General features: G+C 38.6%; 1 protein-coding gene and 1 long non-coding RNA gene across 6 annotated transcripts in view; one reads left to right on the forward strand and one right to left on the reverse strand.

Annotated features, from left to right (window-relative positions):
• The window catches only part of LOC123650209, a 77,044-nt gene that overhangs the window by 29,141 nt on the left and 31,380 nt on the right, over nt 1-16,523 (forward strand). The gene's annotated exons all lie outside the window — the stretch shown is intronic.
• ANK3 (ankyrin 3) overlaps nt 13,989-16,523 on the reverse strand; it is a 618,703-nt gene continuing 616,168 nt past the window's right edge. For all 5 annotated transcript variants that reach the window (XM_045568777.1, XM_045568776.1, XM_045568774.1 and 2 more), the window contains one exon: nt 13,989-15,409. The gene's annotated coding sequence lies outside the window, so the exon portion shown is untranslated. The remainder of the gene's footprint in view (nt 15,410-16,523) is intronic.

The raw sequence follows: 16,523 nt of genomic DNA on the forward strand, positions 1-16,523 counted from the left end.
GCCATCATCAGATAAGATGGGCAGTTCTCCCTTTTCATTGAGTGTCTAGTATGGCAAAACAAGTAAGCCTTGATCCTTTCTTTTGAAGAGCTCACAATTCATGGGAGGGAGGACAGGGAGAGGAAGAGAGAGAAGAATAAAACAAAGATATATTAAACTACAGGGGAAGGGGAAGGAACCAGGAGAAGGAAGAATCCAGTTCTGCCGTTTGTGAAAGGAGGTGGTGGTGGAACTCAATTCCATCTCAGTTCCTGTGATCATTCAAAAATCATATTTTCTGTGAGTGGTTTTTAACCAAATATTTTAAAGTATTAATAGCAGTTAGTCACATGAAGAGTGAGAGATAATTGAGGGCTTACGAATAGTGATGAACCATAGCAGCTGCCATTTATTGAATACTTACTTTGTGTCAGGAACTTTTACCTACATCATCTAATTTAATTCCAAGTAAAATCCAATGAGGTATATATTATTGAGCCCATTATACAGATGAGGAAACTGCGGCTCAGAGAGTTTAAGTAACTTTTCCAAGGTCTCACAGCTAAGCTTCATATGACATTGAAAGGAGTTTATTCTTCATTCTAAAGGCAAAGAGGGTTTTAAATAGGGAATATGATCAGAGGCTTTTAAAGAAATATCATGTTGTCTCCAAGGATCAGAAGTGGAAGATCAGTTAGGTTGTTGCAGTTATTTAGATGATAAATGGGGACCTAAGGTGTAGTGGTTGTGTGAATGGAGACAATTGAATAGACTAGGAGATATGAAGACATGTTTTTGAACTGGATGGGGAGGGAGAGGGAGTAGTTGAGAATGCTTCTCAGGTGTCTAACAGGGGCAAGGGATGGATGGTGATGCTATTCACAGAGAAGGTACCTGAGCTGATTTCCTGTAAGGGGACGGACGTGTGTTCACTTCTGGACATGAGGAGTTTGGGGTGCCTGTGGGGTATCTGACTGGAGAGTCCAGTAGGCTGTTAATAATATGTGAATTCTGGAGCTCAGGACAGAGAGCTGGGAGGAGATATCTGGGAATTGTCAGCACATGAATATTTACTAAAGTTTTGGGAATAGATGAGATCACTCAAATAGTTTGGGTTTATCTTCACAGTAAAAGGATGGGTAGAAGATGATCCAGTTAGGACAACTAAGCAAGAGCAGCCCGACAGGCAGCAGGAGAGCCAACAGAGGACACTGAAGGGAGACAAGAGAAGAGAGAAGGATGCTCAATAAGGTCGAATGTTTCAGAAGTTAATTAAAAGATAAAGACAAATAAGTTCTTGTGAGCCCATTTTGATTTTGCAGTCACAAAGGCCCCAAAGGAATCCAGCTGGAGAGAGATGCCTTTTTGTACCATCCCTATACGTGACTCTTTAGGTTCATCCATATGAGGAAGGAAAGTGTGTGGTACAAGATGCAAGTTCTAGTCCAACTGAACTGACTAGACTAGTTCTAGTCTAGTTCAATCTGACTGTAGGACCTCAAAAGAGTCATCTAACTCCTCTGGGCCTTAATTTGCTCATGTTACCTGGTGTCAGACAATAATTCTGGTCCCATAGGCAGTTGTTTCTTACTCTGCAGTTGATCTTGGTTAGCTTTTAAATCAAACAAATAGCACACATTCAGTGGCTTCCTTATCTTTATCTAGCTGTCTTTAGAAAATGCTTTTTGTGAAAACCATGCTTCACTTATTTGGGAGAAGGATGAGAAATTGCTTTGTTGTTAAGGTTACATGAAGATTGGTACATATCCAAAAAAACAGGTCTTCATACTCAGGTATGTTCCCAGGTAACTCAGGAACATTTTTTGAATATGGTCTGAAGTTTCTAAGCCCTAGGATGTTGCATGGTGAGTCTGTTATATTTACATACCCTTGGATTCATTGAGCACCTACTGTTTGCAAACATGCTGAGGTTGGCAAACATATAAAAGATGTAATTGATAAGGATGGCTGCTGAAAACAGTGCCTAAACTTCTTGAGTGTTATTCAAGGCTCTAGATGGCAAGTCTCTTTTCCATTGTTGATCCTTCTATTCTTTCTTCTCAAGTTCCAATTAAAACAAACTTTGTTCATACTTCTTGGGACACATTTATCCTTCTAGCTTCTTTGTTCCTTTTGCCTAGGACACCTTTCTTCACATATTAAAATCCTATTCATTTCTCAAGTTCCAGTTCAAATGCTGCTCTTCCACTAAGCATACATTCATTTAATTAGTATGTATGTATGTATTTATTTCAGCATATTATACGGGTAAAAACGTTTAGGTTACATATATTGCCTTTGCCCCACCTGAATCAGACCTTCAAGTGTGTCCATACCCCAGACAGTGCACACTGTATCCATTAGGTGTGAATATACACATTCCTTTCTTCCCCCTCCCACTTGCCTGACACCTGATGAATGTTACTACTATATGTGCATGTAAGTGTTGATCAGTTAATACCAATTTGATGGTGAGTACGTATGGTGCTTGTTTTTCCATTCTTGTGATACTTCACTTAGCAGAATGGGCTCCAGCTCTATCCAGGATAATACAAGAGGTGCTAAATCACCATTGTTTTTGTGGCTGAGTAGAAATCCATGGTATACATATATCACATTTTATTAATTCACTCATGTGTTGATGGGCACGTGGGTTGTTTCCACATCTTTGCAATTGTGAATTGTGCTGCTATAAACATTCTAGTGCAGATGTCTTTTTTATAGAATGTCTTTTTTTCCTTTGGATAATTGCCCAGTAATGGGATTGCTGGATCAAATGGTAGTTCTATTTGTAGCTCTTTGAGGTATCTCCATATTCTTGCCACAGAGGTTGCACTAGTTTGCAGTCCCACCAGCAGTGTATGAGTGTTCCTGTCTCTCTGTGTCTACACCAACATTTATTGTTTGGGGACTTTTTGATAAAGGCCATTCTCACTAGAGATAAGTGATATCTCATTGTGGTTTTGATTTGCATTTCCCTGATGATTAGAGATGCTGAGCATTTTTTCATGTTTGTTGGCCATTAGTCTATCTTCTTGAACTGCCAACTAAAGAGACATAGGCTGGCCAAATGGATAAATATACACAAGCCAAGTATCTGCTGTCTTCAGAAAATACATCTAACCTACAAGGATGCATTCAGACTCAAAGTGAAGGGATGGAAAACAATATTTCATGCAAATAGAAGCCAAAAGAAATGTGGCATAGCAGTTCTGATTTCAGATAACTTAGTTTTCAAATCAACAAAAATAATGAAAGACAAAGATGATTACTATATAATGGTGAAGGGTACAATTCAACAAGAAGACATAACAATTCTAAATATTTTATGCACCTAACTCAGGTGCACCCCAATTCATAAAGCAAATCCTACTTGATCTAAACAAAATGATAAACAGCAACACTGTAATAGCCAGGGATTTCAACACCCCTCTGACAGAACAGGACAGATCCTCCAAACAGAAAATAAACAAAGAAACATTGGACTTAAACAGACCTCTAGAACAAATGGGCCTGACCAACTTTTACAGAACATTCTACCCAAAAAAACACTGACTATATGTTTTTCTCATCAGCTCATGGGACATTCTCTAAGATTGACCATATCCTAGGCTGCAAAGCATGTCTCAACAAATTTAAAAAACAGAAATTATACCATGTATCTTCTCAGACCATGGTGGGATAAAATTAGAAATCAACTCCAACAGAAACTCTCATCTCTAAACAAGTCATGGAAACTAAATAACCTTCTGCTGAATGATGATTACATTAAGGAGGAAATTAAGATGGAAATCAAAAGAGTCTTTGAACTAAATAATAAAGGCACACAAATTATCAAAATCTGTGGGGCACTGCTAAAGCAGTCCTGAGAGGAAAATGTATATCCATAAATGCCTATATACAAAAGACAGAAACATCACAAATCAACAATCTAATGAATTATCTCAAAGAACTGGAAAAGGATGATCAAACCAAGCACAAACCTAGCAGAAGAAAAGAAATAACAAAGATCAGAGTAGAACTAAATGAAACCAATAATAAAAAAAAACTATATGGAAGATTATTAAAACAAAAGTTGGTTCTTTAAAAAAATAAAATTGACACACTTCTTGCTAAGTGAATGAGAAGCAGAAAAGAAAGGACTTTAATAAGCTCCATCAGGAATGAAAAAGGAGAAATTACAACTGATACCACAGAAATACAAAATATCATTTAGGAATACTATAAAAATCTCTATTCACAAAAACTTGAAAACATGGAGGATATGGACAAATTCTTAGAAACACACAGCCTCCCTAGGCTCAATCAGGAAGAAATAGAATTCCTGCACAGACCAATATCAAGTACCAAAATGGAAGCAACAATAAAAAAAAAAAAAAGCCTTCCTAAAAAGAAAAGTCCCAGACCAGATGGGTTCACACCTGAATTTACCAGACCTACAAAGAAGAACTGGTGCCTATCCTGCAGAAATTATTCCACAACATTGAGAAGGAAGGAATTCTCCTCTCCCCAACACATTTTATGAAGCCAACATCACGCTGATACAAAAACTAGGGAAAGATGCAACAAAAAAAGAAAACTACAGACCAATATCCTTTATGAATATATATGTAAAAATTCTCAACAAAATCCTAGCAAACCAAATTTAGGTGCTTATCAAAAAAATAATCTATTACAACCAAGTGGGCTTCATCCCAGGGATGCAGGGATGGTTCAACATATGCAAATCTATAAATGTAATTCACCACATAAATAGAAACAAAAACAAAGACTATATGATCCTCTCCATGGACTCAGAAAAAGCATTTGATAAAATTCAGCACCCTTTTATGATAAGAATGCTTAACAAAATAGGCATAGATGGGACATACCTAAAAATGATAAAAGCCATATATGACAAACCCACAACCAACTTCATACTGAATGGGGAAAAATTGAAAGCATTCCTGCTTAAAACTGGAACTAGACAAGGTTGCCTTCTATCACCACTTCTATTCAACATAATACTGGAAGTCCTAGCCAGAGCAATCAGACAAAAGAAGGAAATCAAGGGCATCCAAATGGGGGCAGAAGAGGTCAAGCTATTGCTCTTTGCTGATGATATGATCTTCTATCTAGAAAACCCCAAAGATTCTGCCATGAGACTACTTGATTTGATAAACAAATTCAGCAAAGTCTCAGGTTACAAAATCAATGTACAGAAATCAGTAGCATTCCTATATACCAACAACAGTCAAACTGAGAACCAAATCAAAGACTCATTACCCTTCACAATAGCAACAAAGAAAATAGAATACCTAGGAATATATTTAACTAAGGAGGTAAAAGACCTCTACAGGGAGAACTACGAAACACTGAACAAGGAAATAGCAGAGGACGTAAACAGGTGGAAAACCATACCATGCTCATGGGCAGAATCAACATTGTTAAAATGTCTATACTACCCAAAGTCATCTACAAATTCAATGCAATCCCTATTAAAATACCAATATCATCTTTTGCAGATCTAGAAGAAATAATTCTATGCTTCTTATGTAACCAGAGAAAACCTCATATAGCAAAAGCAATCTTAAGGAAAAAGAACAAGTTGGGAGGCATCAATTTACCAGACTTCAAGCTATACTACAAGGCTATAGTAACTAAAACAGCATGGTACTGGCACAAGAACAGTGCCATAGACCAATGGAACAGAACTGAGAACCCAGGTATAAAACCATCCTCATATAGCCATCTAATCTTTGACAAAGTAGACAAAAACATGCACTGGAGAAAAGAATCCTTATTCAATAAATGGTTCTGGGAAAATTGGATAGCCATGTGGAAAAGACTGAAACAAGATCCACACCTCTTACCTCTCACAAAAATCAATTCATGGTAGATAATAAACTTAAACCTAAGGCATGAAACTATAAGAATTCTAGAAAACAATGTTGGAAAAACTCTTCCAGACATTGGTCTAGGGAAAGAATTTATAAAGAAGAGCCCAAAGGCAATCATAACAACAACAAAAATAAGTAAATGGGACCTCATCAAATTAAAAAGCTTCTGCACAGCCAAGGAAACTATCACGAGAGCAGACAACCTACAGAATGGGAGAAAATATTCACGTGATACACATTTGATAAAGGGCTGAAACTAGAATCTATATAGAACTCAGGAAAATCAGCAATAATCAGCTTTGCCTCTATCAAAAAATGGGCAAAGCACATGAACAGAAACTTTTCAGAAGAAGATAGACTAATGGCCAATTGGCATTTATTGAGTGGCTAATATGTGCAAAGCTCTCTGCTGGGCTCTCTTTCCAGTTCACTTTGTCAAGAGCAATCCTTAGATCATTGTTATAATGATAATATAATAATACTCTTAATGCTTACAACAATTATAACAGTAGCCAACAGTAGCACTTACTATGTGCCAGGACTGTTTGTACTTTATATACATAGTAACGTTTTCTTGAGAAGAAAGTGGTACAGAGATTTATAATAAATATGGTATAAATTCTTGTTACAGATTGGTGCTCTGCATAGCATGGCTCTAGCCACATTAGCTTCCTTTCTGTTCCTCAACAAATGCCAAGTTTTCTCTCATTTCATCCCATCCCATTTGTACTTACTGTTCCCTCTGCCATGGAAGCTCTCATCTCAACCTCCAAATGCCACCTCCTCATGCCTTCCCTGCACACCCTCTCTAAAATAGCCTAAGCCCTACCCACCCCCTCATTCTGTCACATCACCACTTTTTTTCTTCATAGCATTTATCACTATAATCATCTTGTTTCTTTGTATACTTACTGTCCTTCTTATTCATTGATATATCTACAGCATATAGCATAAGGCCTGGCACTAACAGTCAAACATTTGCTGAATAAATAAATGAGGGAGGGAGACAAACACAGGGAAAATATCTTGTGAATGTCAAGGAAAACCAGCCACACCTTCAGTGACTTGCTGCAAGATATCAAAGTCTTCACTTTGCCTTTGAGGGTTGCTGTGCTTCCACCTGCAGTAAAGACTTGCTGAGAAGAGCTTTATAACTCAACTCCTCCTCCACAACATTTTATGAGAGTTTTGTTACTGTCAGGTATCATCATGGGGTTTTTCCATCTTGTGCCAAGGACATGTGATGGGAAGGTTGTTAAAGTCATTTGCTATGTGTCAACAGTATCAGATCTTCAAATAATTCTCTGAATCACCCAAGTACAGCACAGCCCCTGCTAAACTGGTGCTAGAAGCCACCTCTTTGGCTGAAATGAAAATCTTGCTGGTAGAACAATAGCAGAAAAGAGCTATTCAGGCAATATGAATGGCCACATGGTATAATGACTGCAACTCTTCCTACTCTGGTGGGGCTAACCTTTAGCTGCAATCTAAACTCCTTTGGCTTCACAAGGGTCAAAAATCAAATGCAAGGTATTGTAGAGTAGTAGAGACCATGGGAAACTTGAACACACATCCCAACCAAAAACAGTGTTTAGTTAGCTCTAACGAAGTAATACAGGAATACAGGCCCAGGATTATTAGCTCTTCTGCCTTTTCAAGAGAAGCTGGAAATTTGTTTGACAGGATGAATGTGGAGTATGGCTCCACATCAAATCCAACTCAGGTGCTATTTAGTTTATACTGTGTCCGTGTCACTGTCCTAGATACATCTATTTATCAAAAAGGAATGAGAGCTGGGACTCGTGGACTCAAAAAGCTTTATTCTAGTCAGAAAACCAAAATATGTTCTTTAACAAATAGGACATAAGACCATATGGGAAGTGATACATACCATATAAGTAAATGTACTATATTTATTTATTTTCAGCATATTATGGGGGTACAAATGTTTAGGGTACATATATTGCCCTTGCCCCACCTGAGTCAGAGCTTCAAGTGTGTCCATCCCCCAGATGGTGCACACTGGACCCATTAGGTGTGTATATACCCATCCCTTCCTCCCCGCTCCCATCTGCCTGACCTGAGCCAGAATGTAAATCAACTATGTTTTTTTGAAAAATCAGCTGAACTAAAGAATTTGCTTAGTAACATAGTTCATTTACATTCTGGCTCAGGTTTCTCATGTCATTGCAGACAGGCAACAAAGGATTCTGAGACTGAGACTAGTCCCTGGTCTAAAGTGTAGTGAGAGAAAGGGGTAAGATGGAATGAGATATGGTTATAGAGGTAAGAAAGAACTTACACCAAGCCTAAATGCGTAAAGATTGAGTCTTCACTAAAATGCAATATAATATGAGTGAAAAAGCAAAGTGACTCCTTCAGATCCTTAATGAGACTTTCAGAGTTTGAAATGGTGCATAGAGAAGAACCATACTGAGGTGGGGGTGAGAGGTAATCTATCAGACTGACTCAGGAATAAGTTATTTGCTTATGTACAGTGTGTGATTAAAAATCATTAATACATTTATTTGTATAGCATGATGTAGGAATGTGTGCATTCTGCAAATGCCAAGAGCCAATAGCAGACTTTGAAAACTGTTGACTCACAGGCATGTTTTGTTTGGCCCTTACAATAATTAAGGAAAAAATTGAATTGTTTGCCAACATTTTAAAAACTTGAAAAGCTGGCAGAGCTGGGCTTATATTCCCATAAGGCAGCCTCATTAGAAGGTGAATGTGCTTACCCAGTACCTATCACCCCCTTAATGTCTTATACCTGACTTGTATATTGATTGGGATAGTGGGCTATGCCAGAGTAACAAATGACTGAAACATCTCAGTGGCTTACTAGAAAGGTTTATTTCTTGCTCACATTGCATGTCCATGGTGAGTCAACTGTGGTTCTGCTCCACATCGTCGTCACCTTAGCACTGGAGTCTCTCTGAAACATCATTGGTATTATTGAAGGAGGAGGAAAGGAAGCAGGAACAGAAATGGCACTAGTTCTTAGAGCATCTGCTTTTATTTCATTGCCAAAAGTTAAGTTCCATGGCCAAGGTGAAGGCAATGGGGCTGGGAAGTATAATCCACTCTCAGGAAGAGGCAGCCAATATTTACGCACAACAGTTGACCTCAGCCCTCTGGCTAATTTAGATGACATGTCTAGTCTCCACAGACACTTGAGAGTGTGGCCACTTTGGCCTATGGAACTTGAAAATTCAGTTTTATCAGAGCCGGAAGCATAAGATCTACTCTGAAGCTTACTATGCTACAGCTGTCACCACTATATTTATTTTATTTTATTATTTTATTGAGCCACATGTCCTTGAATGGGTTAAGATTTCACAAGCTTTTCCCTAGATACCCATTATTCACTCCATGCTTCAGGCTCTACCCGGGCAAGGCACACTAACCGTGATAGCAGTGCTAGCAAGCCAGGGCGTGAGGTAGCTCTTTACTGGCTTCCTGGAGGTGGGCTGTTGCACCCAGACTGAGCCATCAGATGTGTACTGCAGCATAGTTGGAGTCTGGCGAGGCTTTACCATAAAAAACAAGTAAATGATTAGGCTTGTGAAGCTAAATACTTATTATAAACTCTCTGTGTACCCTGTTCTGCCCTGGTGACTGTGAAAAACAGTCATTGAAGAGCAAGGAGACTACTAGCGAAACTAGCAAGGATGAAGATGTGAGTGTGGAATTGTGGGGTATTCATTTAGTTAGCCTGAGTTGCCAGTGGGAGTTGGCGTCAGCAGGGGCGCCTTTGTGGAAGAGACCACAATTGTGGGACTTAATGTGGGGAAGGAGAACATTGTGTGTAAGCTCAAAGTTTCAGCTTGTTTCGCCTAAATCTTTGAAATCTGGAAGTAAGAAGGGATTCTACAGTATTCTCTTAGACTTGGTTAAGTACTTTTGAAATGTTTTTAAAGTTTTCCACTGAAATATTTTTGTCAGGCCTTGAGTCTCACTTAATTCTGCGTAGCAGGTGTGATATGAAATTGCAGCAGCTACACTCAGTAGCCACAGGGCTGTTCCGCTCCAACTTACATTGTCTTCTCTTGTTCACCAGCACACACCACCTCTGATGGGCTGCAGTAGTTTTGTTTCCACAAGTCATGCTAGGATTTCCTTTCCTGAGGAGCCCTAGATGTAGATTTCACACAAAGGCTGGCGATGTTATCATTTTTAAGGTACCTGGGCAGAGAACTTAGATATCGTGTGCCTAGGCGAGCACCTGAAAGTGGCCAGCACTGAATACATGTTGTTGAATGAGAGGGACGGATGGGTTTGGAGAACCACCTGATCATCTTTCCCTTCTCAGTTACTTGCTCCTCTGTTCCAACCTCCTCTTACTGGCATTGGGAGAGAGACAGGATGAAAATGAGGTGGATGTTTGGCTTTCCAGAAAGCATATTAAGCAGGAAGACATCAATTTGCCTTTTCCTTCCTTCAACAGACCGAGAATAGAAATAAATAAAGTAGGTTGGGTTTTAGAGGAAATAGGGAAAGGCGGTGAAGGGACCATGGTGAATGGTAAAACACATGCCTGTCCAAAGGTGGCAGGTGCAGCTTTGCTCCAGGTGGTGGTCATCATAAGAAATTTCAGGAAAAGCATTGTTACATCTTCAGATTTTAAAGAGAACTCAAAATACAAAATGTCATCTAAAATATCCTGGTTTTTAAAAAAATGTTGGCCATCTTTTTTCAAACTCTGTGTGGTCCAAACAAAACATCTCTGCAGGCTGGATATGGCCAAGTGGCCTCCAGGATGTAATTTCCAGACCTTGTGGTCCTTTACTAACCCACCAAGCACTTAGCAATACCAGGTGGAGGCAACTAAGCTAACTGTTTTACAGGGAGGAGGGTTCATGATGTGTTCTCCACACTCCTGCCTGATTTCTCCATGGCCAGTCAGTGATGAGGATGAGGCCCACTTCAGTAGCACGCCTGGTGTGCTGTTTGCTCATGAGGTATTGGCACACCCAAACACAATTACTTAGGACATTTTGACTAACAAAGGGGTCATCCAACAGGAACAGGCCAGTGGAGGATGGTGGCACAGTTAGTCCTTGGGGAATGAAGTGATTAGCATCAAAAGCTCTGCTTTTCTTTGATTTCCAACTCGGTTGAGCCTATAAAGAAAATGGTGCACAGAGTGACAATTCCCACTTATTGTTTCTTGTCCTCTGATGTTTGCCGATTCATTCATTCATGCACTCAACAAATATTTCTTGAGCACCTATAAGGTGTCAGGCACTATTCTAGGTATCATGGATATATACCAGAGAACAATACAAAGTCCCTGCCCTCAGGGAGCGTACAGTCTAGTATGAGGACCTAATGGTGTACATCATGTGATAGCAATCTTTTGAAAAGCTGGCAAGTCTTCATTCTTTCCCAGTTCTCAGAAGAGATGGCAGAAGAGAAGTGGTAATTGAGGATGTTGGGGGGAAATTAGGCAGGGAGACCATCTTTTACTGGGATATCCACAGGAAGTCCTATGGTGGTCCTAGAAGAAAAGTCCTGACAGTTCTTGCTTCCGGTGTCCCTCCGTGGTATAGTCCTGCTTTTCGCCGCCTTTAGAATCCTCTCAGCATGTTTGTCTCAACTTTGCTATGGAACTGCTGTGGAATTGGGTGAGGAGTCCCAAGATGTCCCGTTGGAAATACAACTCTCAAGGTGTTTACTTGCTAACTCAGGAAGTACAAAGGGATAAAGAATAAAATTTCTTCACTGAACATTCACCTAGTTGTACATATTATACATACCTGTCAGTGAATGAGCATAGCAGATAAAATGGTAAACTTCATTTTGCTCTACCTTAAACTGTCTGCATTTAATTCTGTTAAAGAAGTGGAAGCTGTTGGGCCTATCACTGAGGACTGTCAGAATCCACTCTATTATTTATATTGTTTTTTTTGTATTGGTGTGTATTTAGACAGTTAACCATGTAAATAAATTACACCAGTGCCTTTCATCTATATTATTAAAAGAACTCTTTAAAAATTTGACTCAAATCTCAATGTTGGAAATGTTTACTTCTGGATTATCTGATCATCAATTCATGAAAAAGTAGTGTGATATGACTAGGAAATGATACCCCTTTTAATATGCCAAGCCCTCTTCAACAAGTCCAGAATAATCAAGCCTCACCCAGATCATCAATTACTTTTTGGATCACTGGCTTCTTCAGAGACATCCTAGGGATGCGTTATTATTGGTTGTTATTGTTATAATTTACTTTTGGGCTTCTCACATATCCGTGTCATACAGCCAATCATGAGCTGATGCTTATAGTAATAAAGGCAAACAAACAACTTTTTAAATTTATTTGCTATGGAGAAACACTTCAGTCTCAATGGAACTCCAAGATGATATCAAAATGAACATGTTGGAACACCAGGATGCCAAACAGTCCTTATTTACAGAGCAAAGGAGGCTGCTTATGTGTTCAGTGAAAAAGTAGATCCCTCTTAAAAGTGGTGAAATAACCTTGCATAGCATATTGCCGTAATTTGGCAGTATAGTGATAATATATTTTAATTTCACGAACTCAAGAATTTAATAGGAATATAAAATGGAAAAAGAGTAAATATCAGAAATTTATCAATCATTTCATTTTTTTTTACAGCAATGTCAATCAAGGAAAAGCTTAAATACATTTTTATACGGTGGCAGGCCAAAGACTATGTTCAGAATATACAATGTACGTCCCATTCAATCCATGTATACATATATAAATATATACATATACACATATATGGAAATAAAATCCTATCATGTTTTAGATACTGCTGAGTACATTTATGAACTTTTGTTTGACCTGAAGCTTTAGCCCATCACATATACCTAATGTCAAATTTTCAGGCATATAAACATAAGCATTTAACACCTAGACAAGCACACATCGTTGAATTTCTAGCTCAGAATAAATACCTCCTGTCAAAGACTGAGAGTCAGGAATTCATAACTTTGAGATAGGAAGTTAGGTCACCTGTATTCTGATCCTGGTTTTACAAAGTGACATTTAACCTTTCAAGGGTCTCTCAGTTTGCCCATCATACGAGGATTTTGGTGCAAGGGCAGGGGCACATTTCATTTATTTGGGACACCATGAAAGTGCAGTGTAGCCCCATTCTTTATACAAAGTAGGTTTTCTGTACCTGTCTTAGCATTAATATTGAATCTTTACTGGGAACAACTTATCCCATTTGGCAATAATCTTTAATGGACAGGCAATATATGACATCACTGAATGTCTCCAAGCACTCATCTAATTTTTTATAAGGGCTATTACTACCAAAGACAGTAACTAAGTTATAATTTGGTTACGAGCACTAAATCAATCAATAAACGGCATATACTTAGAACAGAGAATGGCATGTCATGAGCATTCCAATGTTAGTGATGACAGTTACTACTACCATTACTACTCTATGCCAGGCTCTGGGCTAGAATAAATATTAAAACAGCCATGGGTTCTGCCCTTGTAGAATTTAGATTCATGTATTGTATGGTTGCAAACTCCACTGCCTACTAGGGTAGTCAGGACACACAGATGTAAGAAATGGGGCTGGGGCTGTGGTTCCTGTAGACCACACACGTGGCTGAAGAGGGCAGGGACAACTCAGCCCCAGCAGGTGGTTACCTTCTGGGAATGAGGCCCATTGTTGTCCATCTTGCTTTTCAAGAGAAATTATAAACTTGAGTTGTTATATGAAATCTCTCAACTTGTAAGCACTGACAATGTCAATTAAAAAATAATTGCTTTATGGGCTAAAAGCAACTGCAGGCTGGCTGGTTCCTAGAAATACCAGTTTACAATCTCTTCACATGGTGGCTATAATAGCCCCAATTCTCCACTTTTGAGGGGCAGCCCAAACAGATGTGGGCAAAAGTTACTTGTCAGTTTATCCTTAATTCTTGGCTCCTCCATGAAATGCACAGAATGTATATAAGTTGGGAGCTTGCAGTTCTTGCAAGGCAGAACTGAATGTTGGGGACTGTCTCCTTAGTGATCACAGAGGCACAAGTAGGACTGGTGGGGTGGACTGGTATGGCCAGAACTCAGATAACAAGGGGTTAGACAACTGTCTTTTTGCCAGAGAACATAAGGACACTGTAGAGCACAGATAGGTGAAGAGTTTAACACAATTTATTTTATGCTTAAATAATCGACTAGGTCATCCAGTGTATGGTTTTTCATACATATGTCATTAGAGCTATGTGTCAGTGAGTGCTGATTTTATGAGAATATAATCAACAAATTAAAGAATTTCACCAAAACCCAAATAAAAATGCCCTTTAAAACACAGCAGCCTTATTAACCTAATATGACACTGCTAGAATGGTTACAAATGATTGGCTTACTGAAAGGTGTCTACATCTTATAGCCAGTACACGATACAGTAATAATTTTACAGCGTGCTGCCATTCTACTAGCTAAGGATTTCTGTTCAGTCCATTTTTAAATACCCCTGACTGGGGCCGCTTATGAGCACCATCCACCTCTAAAGCGGCAAGCATTACCCCCCTTTAAGCACTAACAGCACCCCCCACCCCCAAAGCAACTACTGTATAGGTTATTTTTTTTTTTCATTTTTAGGTCATTTCATTGAAAAATTGGCAATAGCAACAAATATTAGATGAAGGGCTTTGTGTTTACAGATAAAATCTTCTGTGTTGCAGTATACTGTAGTGTTTGCAAAATTGGAAAAGATTTAATCAAAATAAGGTGATACACATGCATCAAAATATTAGTATTCTGAAGAAAAAATTTTTTCACAGAACTACAGAATTCCTCATTTTAGGAATTATTTAAATTTGCAGCAGATTTTAAAGATTTGTTTTTTTAAAATCAAGCTTAGCAGTTTTGCATATACAAACATTATAATTGCTAATATACAAGAATCAGTGAAGAGTCCCCCCCACCCAGAACCACTCCCTCCTCTTCTAGGGTGAAGTCATTTGAGACCCCAGTTTGTTAAATGCATTTGCAATATTCTGTTGTGTTCTAAGAGGCAGTGCCTTATCAACATTTATTCTATTTTTCTGTTAGAATTTATACAGTGTTATTATTTACAGCAAAACTATCGATGTTTTAAAAAAGAAACAAATAGTGTTTATACCCTGACAGTTTGGGTCCAAGAAAAATAAGGCGAGCTGTTGTGGATTTAGTAATTTTAGTGTTTCTCTGTGATTTGATCATTCCTTCTCCTTCTGTCCCTTTTGATGGCAGGAATTTCTTCCTTTTGTAAATGACACCAAATTACTTGAGATAAACTGTTAACAGCATGGCTTCTTGTATATACACTGCATTGCTAATTGCACACGCGCCAATCCCGGAAATGAAAGTGAATTTCCATGCTCTGTAAATTGGCTCATGCTAAATTAAAATGTGGGTGGTTTTCTTTTTCTTTTCTTTTTGCATAAAAAAAAATCATGCCTTTAATGTGTGGAAGCAGCAAACACACACACCCTTCTCCATGAAGTTTTACTTCCTGTGGACATTTCTTCCATGAATTTCTCAATACTGGCAGTAAAAACAAATGGTCCTGTGGAAAGAGAGATAGTAGGTAGTGAGTTTAGCTTGCTTTCTTTATTTTTTATTTTAAGAGAACTTACTTAAGTCTTACTTGCCATTCAACAGGAAAGCCTGAGAATGGGTTCTCCATTCCTAATGGAGTGGTTTAACATGATGCTTTTGACTGAGGCTATCTGCTAGATGCATCAGAGGACAAGGCCCTAAGGTGGACGGACTGGAAAGCTCTTAGAAGGCAGTGACCTTGGTAGGTGACCCTGTGACCTCCATGGGGCCTTGCTTACTGTATTTGTGGTTTTAGAGACTAAGTTGGGAAGATTCTCTTTTATTTTTGTCTCTGAAGCTCAGTGCTACTCAGGAAAGCCATCTGCAACTCTTCGGGCCTCCATCTCTAAAATGAGGTGACTAGAGAGGTGATCTCTGAGATTTCCATCAACAATAAAATGTAAGGGGTTTGGGGCTTTCATGCGCACAAACAGCCAGAGACAGGGAATGAGGACAGAGCATCTCAGTTATTTCTGTATGTTTTATAATAAGTCCCTCACTTCCCCGCAACTCAAATGCCAAAGCCAACTAATCTTTCAAAAAGGGGAAACAATGTCATTACTTCATTGCTATGAAATTGCTTTTTTCATATGCAAATTAAACTTAAAGACTAAGTTCTACAATTGCAAAGAATACTTTCCCTTCTCCTGCCTGCATTAGTCATGATGGGATAAATTAATTTCATTTGAACTTTTTAATGGAGGCTTCACTGAGAACGTCTTGTCTTATTAGATGATTCCTGCATAAAGCATCAGTGTTTTATAGCTAGTCTTAATATGTCAAAATAAATCAACAGTCTTTGGCAGAGGTTTTCATATTTTCATGCAGTATTGTTCTTGGTACAAATTCCTTTTCCATAAAACAAAGTTCTTACTACATCCTGTCCTTCCATCTTGTTCAGTGTGAAAAGCTGACAAACTTGAATGCCTGCCTGAGAACAAGATACAGCCCATACAGAAATTCTGAGTAAGGCAAGAACAATTTTAGGAATAACCCTATTTACTCACATATAAGGAATGCTATTTTTGCAGATCTAGGAGAACTGTTAGAATTTTGCTTCTGTGGGGGCCCAAGAGTGTTCC

This window comes from Lemur catta, chromosome 14 (genome assembly GCF_020740605.2).
Source record: "Lemur catta isolate mLemCat1 chromosome 14, mLemCat1.pri, whole genome shotgun sequence".
NCBI lineage: Eukaryota > Metazoa > Chordata > Mammalia > Primates > Lemuridae > Lemur > Lemur catta.